Source organism: Piliocolobus tephrosceles, chromosome 1 (assembly GCF_002776525.5).
Source record: "Piliocolobus tephrosceles isolate RC106 chromosome 1, ASM277652v3, whole genome shotgun sequence".
In the NCBI taxonomy this organism is placed as follows: domain Eukaryota; kingdom Metazoa; phylum Chordata; class Mammalia; order Primates; family Cercopithecidae; genus Piliocolobus; species Piliocolobus tephrosceles.
In genome coordinates, this window is record NC_045434.1 from 57,364,673 (window position 1) to 57,370,758 (window position 6,086).

A 6,086-nucleotide genomic window follows, 5' to 3' on the forward strand; every position below is an offset into this window, starting at 1 on the left:
CTTTCTTTCTTTCTTTCTTTCTTTCTTTCTTTCTTTCTTTCTTTCTTCTCTCTCTCTCTCCCCCCCCGACCTTTTTCTCTCTTTTCTTTTCTTTTCTTTTTTTTTGTGATAGGGTCCTGCTCTATCACCCAGGCTGGAGTGCAATGGCTCAAACACAGCTCACTGCAGCCTTGACCTCCTGGGCTCAAGCGATCCTCCCAACCTCAGTCTCCTGAGTGGCTAGGACTATAGGTGCATTCCACCACACCCAGCTGATTTTAAAAATTTTTGTAAAGACAGGGTCTCGCTATGTTGCTCAGGCTACAAACTAATTTCTTAACACACTGCTATCTTTCTCCATAAAATAAAATTAAAGTATAACTACTTACACTAAAACACACATACAAACTTCCACACTTTTCCTTCACCCTTAAATCCAAAATAATTTAAAAGAAATTGAATAATATTCATTTATTCATAAATAAATGAATCTGAAATCTGCTTATTATGCTCATTATTTTAAAAGGACATTTAGTGAACATCTCCCAGCTCTCTCCTCTCCATAGGCTACCACATTTGCCTTTTTACTGTCCTTCCAAAGATAATTTCTGTGTGTGTGTACGTACATGCACACTCACGCATTTATATAAAATTCATTCATGAAAGTCATAAACTGCTTAATTGTGTAAAATGTCATAAAAATCATGACACTTCGGCTGGGAGTGGTGGCTTATGCACATAACCCCAGCACTTTGGGAGGCTGAGGCATGTGGATCACTTAAGGTCAGGAGTTCAAGACCAGCCTGGCCAACATGGTGAAACCCCATCTCTACTAAAAATACAAAAATTAGCTGAGTGTGGTGGCACCCACCTGTAATTCCAGCTACTTGGTAGGCTGAGGCAGGAGAATCACTTGAACCCTGGAGACAGAGGTTGCAGTGAGCAGAGATCATGCCATTGCACTCCAGCCTGGGTGACAGAGAGAGACTCAATCTCAAAAAAAAAAAAAACAAAAAAAAAGAAAAAGAAAAAAACAAAAACAAAAATCATGACACCTGTTTATAAATGCCCTAATGTCCTTTCCGTGAAGCACTACATTTAATTGAATGCACTGGGTTGCCTAACTCATATGCCACAACAGCTTTTTCAGTTCTAAAATGCTGCCCTGGTTTCAGGGTTCATTTTACTATTATCTCCTGACTCTCAGCCCTTAAAATCCTCTGTTCCAATGCAAATATCGTCAGGATTCAAAAATGGAAAAAAAAAAAAAAAGTTAAAAACATTCCCTCCCTAGTTAAAATCACCCTTCTCTTAGCAAACTGTTTGCTTTCCTTTAGATATGTTGGATGTTTGAGAACTTGTCGGGAACATATCAGTCCCTGATCACCAGTAGTTAATTATCTGTACTGCGAATGTGTTCATGGAAGTTCTAGTGAACTGTCTACTCCTTCAATGATGGTGTTGGGTGGAGAAAGCCATGGCACATGCTGCCACCTGCGGAGCAGTGGGAAGAGTTGTAAAATGCACTGAGAAGAAGGAAGGATTCTAACACCAGCCAGAACAACTCAGATTTGATGATGCTGTCAGCCGGGAGCTGTTGAAGTTTTCTGAGTAAGGAAACATCAGAGAAGGACAGCAGGTCCTCGAATAACATCATTTTGCTCAATGCTATTTCATTATAATGTTTTGTTTTTTAAACAGGTTCTCACTGTCGCCCAGGCTGGAGTGCAGCAGTGTGATCACAGCTCACTGCAACCTCGGCCTCCCAGGCTCAGGTGAGTAGCTAGGACCATAGGCACATGCCACCAGGGCTGGCTAATTTTCGCTTTTTTTTTTTGTAGAGAAGAGGGTCTCACTGTGTTGCCCAGGCTGGTCTCAAACTCCTGGGCTCAAGTAATCTGTCCACCTTGGCCTCCCAAAGTGCTGGGATTACAGGCTTGTGCCACCATGCCTGGCTGCGTCATAATGTTGTTGAAAAAAAAATGGATTCCCGGCTGGGGCCACAGTCTGTGCGGAGTTCGTATGTGCTCCCCATGTCTGTGTAGGTTGTCTCTGGGTACTGTGGTTTCCTCCCACATCCCAAAGGTTTGCATGTAAGGTTATTGGCATGTCTATATGGTCCCAATGTGAGTGTGACTGTGTGAGTGCTCCCTGCATGGGAGTGGAGTGTAAGTGGGTGCTCTTCCCTGCATGGCAGTGGAGTGTGGGTAAATGTTCCCTGCATGGGAGTGGAGTGTGGGTGTAAATGCTCCCTGCGAAGGGATGATGGCCTGTCCAGGGTGGATTCCCACCTGGCCCCCTGGGCTGCTGGGATGAGCTTTCAAAGTTTAATATCAGAAGTGCTTTGGTCTTTATTTAGAAGTTTGGTGATGTTTTTGTGACCAGGAATATGCCATAGGAACTTCACTCTTTGTTTATATCAGTTAACCTGTGGTAGAATTGATTTTGCTACATATCGTTTCACTTAAAGTCACAGTTTCCAAGAACTTATCAATGACATGGAATGAGGACTTACTGCAGTGATATTTTACTTGGAAAATATTCTCCTCTGGATTAGAGCAATATTGAGTGAAAGGGCTAATATTTTGAAGTGATGAAGTCTTGGGCTTCAGTACCAGCATGAAAATGTGGATATTTTGAAAAAATACAGATAGGACTTCATGACGAAGCAGACATGGAGATTAGGAAGAGAAATGAGTCAGTGATGACGGCAGGGCTTTGAATGAGCAGGACTGGGGGCATGGTAGCACCATAGGCAATAGGGAAGTCAGAAAGGAGGAACTAGGCTTTCCGTAAGGAAGATGATAAATTTGGTTTTGGAAATGCCGATTTTGAGCCAAAAAATTCAGTGAAAAGTTGAAGATATCTATCTTCAACTATAGCTAGCTAAATAGCTAGCTAGATACATAGATAGATCGGTAGAAAGGAGCTAGGGCACAAGCAAAAGGATGGGATTGGAGATTTTATGTGTATATATATTTTTATCATGTAATATTTCAAATACATCAAATGTAAATCAAATAGTAATGAACTTCCATGGCCCATCATCTGACTTTAATAATGATAAACTCTTGACCAATCTTGTTTCATCCACAGTCCTTACCCTGTATTATTCTGAAGCAAATTCTAGACATGGAGATAGGGCTTTTAAAGTATGAAGCACAGAAAGTATAGATTTGGGGAAGACCTCAGAGAACCTTAAAGCAAACTTTCTCATTTTACAGTTGAGCAAAGCTAAAGATTAGAGAAGTAATTAATTTGCCCTAATTGAAAAAACAAAACTGATAGAGCTGTAAACGGAACCCAGTTATTTGCAAACAGCTTTGCCAAGTGGTCTTTCTGCGATGAAATGAGGAAAGTAAAGTTGACGTGCAAAGTTTTCAAAGCTAAAATTTATTTGTAAGTTACTATTTGTAAACATTACAAACATAAACACTCGTCTTATGCTTTGCTTGTAATTCTGTCCTATATCATCACACATGCAACACATTATAAAATATAAAATACATTCTCACACTAACAGTAGAACAAGAGAACTGTGTTTACTTAATTATCCATTGGTTGGTTTTCATACCGTGGCCCTAGAGCCTCTGAGGTCATTGTAAGTATGCCTTGGTGACAACAAAAGAGTCCTATCTGTCTGGAGTCAGTTTACTGGTGGCTGCCAGGAAAGTCACCTTGGATGACACTGTACCTCTTGTACCATACCTCTGTTTATAGAGTAAACTTCGTATTGATTGTGGTGAGTAGAATGTATAACAAGGCAATAAGAGATGTGTTGATATTAATTCCAGAGAAGGGCACAACCCAAATAATATTCAGCTGTCAGAAGAAAGTAGTGTAGTTTTACCGGAAAATATGACAGATCGTGGATCCAGCTTAGATTTATTAAATTAATCAGTGAGTCACAGTTTAAATATGTGGCAATGTTCTTTGTAAAGATGTTATGAAACCAAAAAAAGAAAGAAAGAAAGAAAAAAAAGAACCCACTTTGACTTGTTGAAAAAAAAGTGATTTAAAAAATGTACTTGGGGCTGGGCATGGTGGCTCACGCCTATAATCCTAGCACTTTGAGAGGCCAAGGTGGGTGGATCACCTGAGACGCGGAGTTCAAGACCAGCCTGACCAACATGGTGAAACCTTGTTTCTACTAAAAATACAAAAATTAGGCCAGGTGTGGTGGCTCACGCCTGTAATCCCAGCACCATGGGAGGCTAAGGTGGGCAGATCACCTGAGGTCAGGAGTTCAGACCAGCTTGGCCAACATGGTGAAACCTCATTTCTACTAAAAATACAAAAATTAGACCAGTGTGGTGGCTCACGCCTGTAAACCCAGCACTTTGGGAGGTCGAGGTGAATGGATCACTAGATCAAGAGATGGAGACCATCCTGGACAACATGGTGAAACCCCATCTCTACTAAAAATACAAAAATTAGCTTGGCGTGGTGGCACGTGCCTGTAGTCCCAGCTACTCAGGAGGCTGAGGCAGGACAATCGCTTGAACCTGGGAGATGGAGGCTGCAGTGAGCTGAGATCACGCCACTGCACTCCAGCCTGGCAACAGAGTGAGACTCCATCTCAAAAAAAAAAAAAAAAAAAAATCGGCTGGGCGTGGGCATGGTGGTATGTGCCTGTCCCAGCTACTCAGGAGCCCGAGGCAGGAGAATCACTTGAACCTGGGAGGCGGAGGTTGCAGTGAGCCGAGATAGAGCTGCTGCACTCCAGCCTGGACAGCAGAGTGAGATGCTATCTCAAAAAAATAAAGTAAAAATAAACAAAATAAAAAATGTGCTTGGTATTAGAAACACTAACAGAATGGCATTAAAAGTATCTCATAAAGTGGCACTGAATATTCCAGAATCTAAAAGCCACTCCTTAAGGTGTTTGATATATAAAATATGTTTGTTGGCTGGGCACGGTGGCTCACGCCTACAATCCCAGCACTTTGGGAGGCCGAGGTGGGCAGATCACCTGAGGTCAGGAGTTCAAGACCAGCCTGACCAACATAGTGAAACCCTGTCTCTACTAAAAATACAAAAATTAGTTGGGCATGGTGGCACCTGCCTGTAATCCCAGCTACTTGGGAGGCTGAGGCAGGAGAATCACTTGAACCTGGGAGGCAGAGGCTGCAGTGAGCCAAGATCACGCCATTGCACTCCAGCGCAGGCAACAAGAGCAAAACTCCATCTCAAAAAAAAAAAAAAAAAAAAAAAAAAAAGATGTTTGTTTCAATCTGGCAATAAAGTAACCAATTCAGTATTTTTATCATATAATAGTTACTGTAAAACAAATGTCTGAGAGCGTATGTGATTAGTTTTTTTAGCTGTTAAAATTTTAAACTGTGTGGTAATTCTCACAAAAATCTATTATTTACAATTTTATAATATAGTACATTAGTGTCCTTTCTTGGAAAGAATGGTCTCTTATTCAGAGAGTAAGTCCTTCTGTCTTGTTTAGTACTACATGTTTTTTCTTTCATGAACTAATGATAGGTGGTAGCTTTTTAAAAATAACATCTTTAATTGGGAAAAAAATACTGGCAACACTGAGACCAATTTTTTAAAAAAGTTTAATGTTCTGCTCTGTAAAATACATAATTGAGGAAATCACTGCATTGCTGCACCCCAGACAACAGAAGAGCAGACATGTGAGACAAGGAAGAACTTGCCAAAAGAAAGCTCTTAAGGAATGAGAAGCAGAAGTCAAGATTCAGAGAGGCAGGAAGAACCAGTAAGAGGAGCTTGAAGATTGTGTGGCGAGAGGGAAGGGGAAGGGCGCTGATAGCCGGCTTCTGCCCTGTTGGGTATTTGACATATGCAACTGGGCTTAACTCTCTGCTCTTTCCTCCACCTCTATCTCATCACCTGGCCTTAAGAAAGTGAGGGTTTGAGGAAGAGTGGCCCACAATGACCAATGCAATAAAAAAATTTAAAGCGAGAGCTGGCAGAACATGCGGTTTAAGAAGGTCCACAGAGACCACTGGAAGATCATGTACGTACAGTCGTGGGAACAGAAGCCAGACTGCCAGCAAATTAAGTAAACCAGTGGGGTTATATTATAGCTAATACATTTTTTTGCATTACTACAGTCTCTCAAATATTATTAT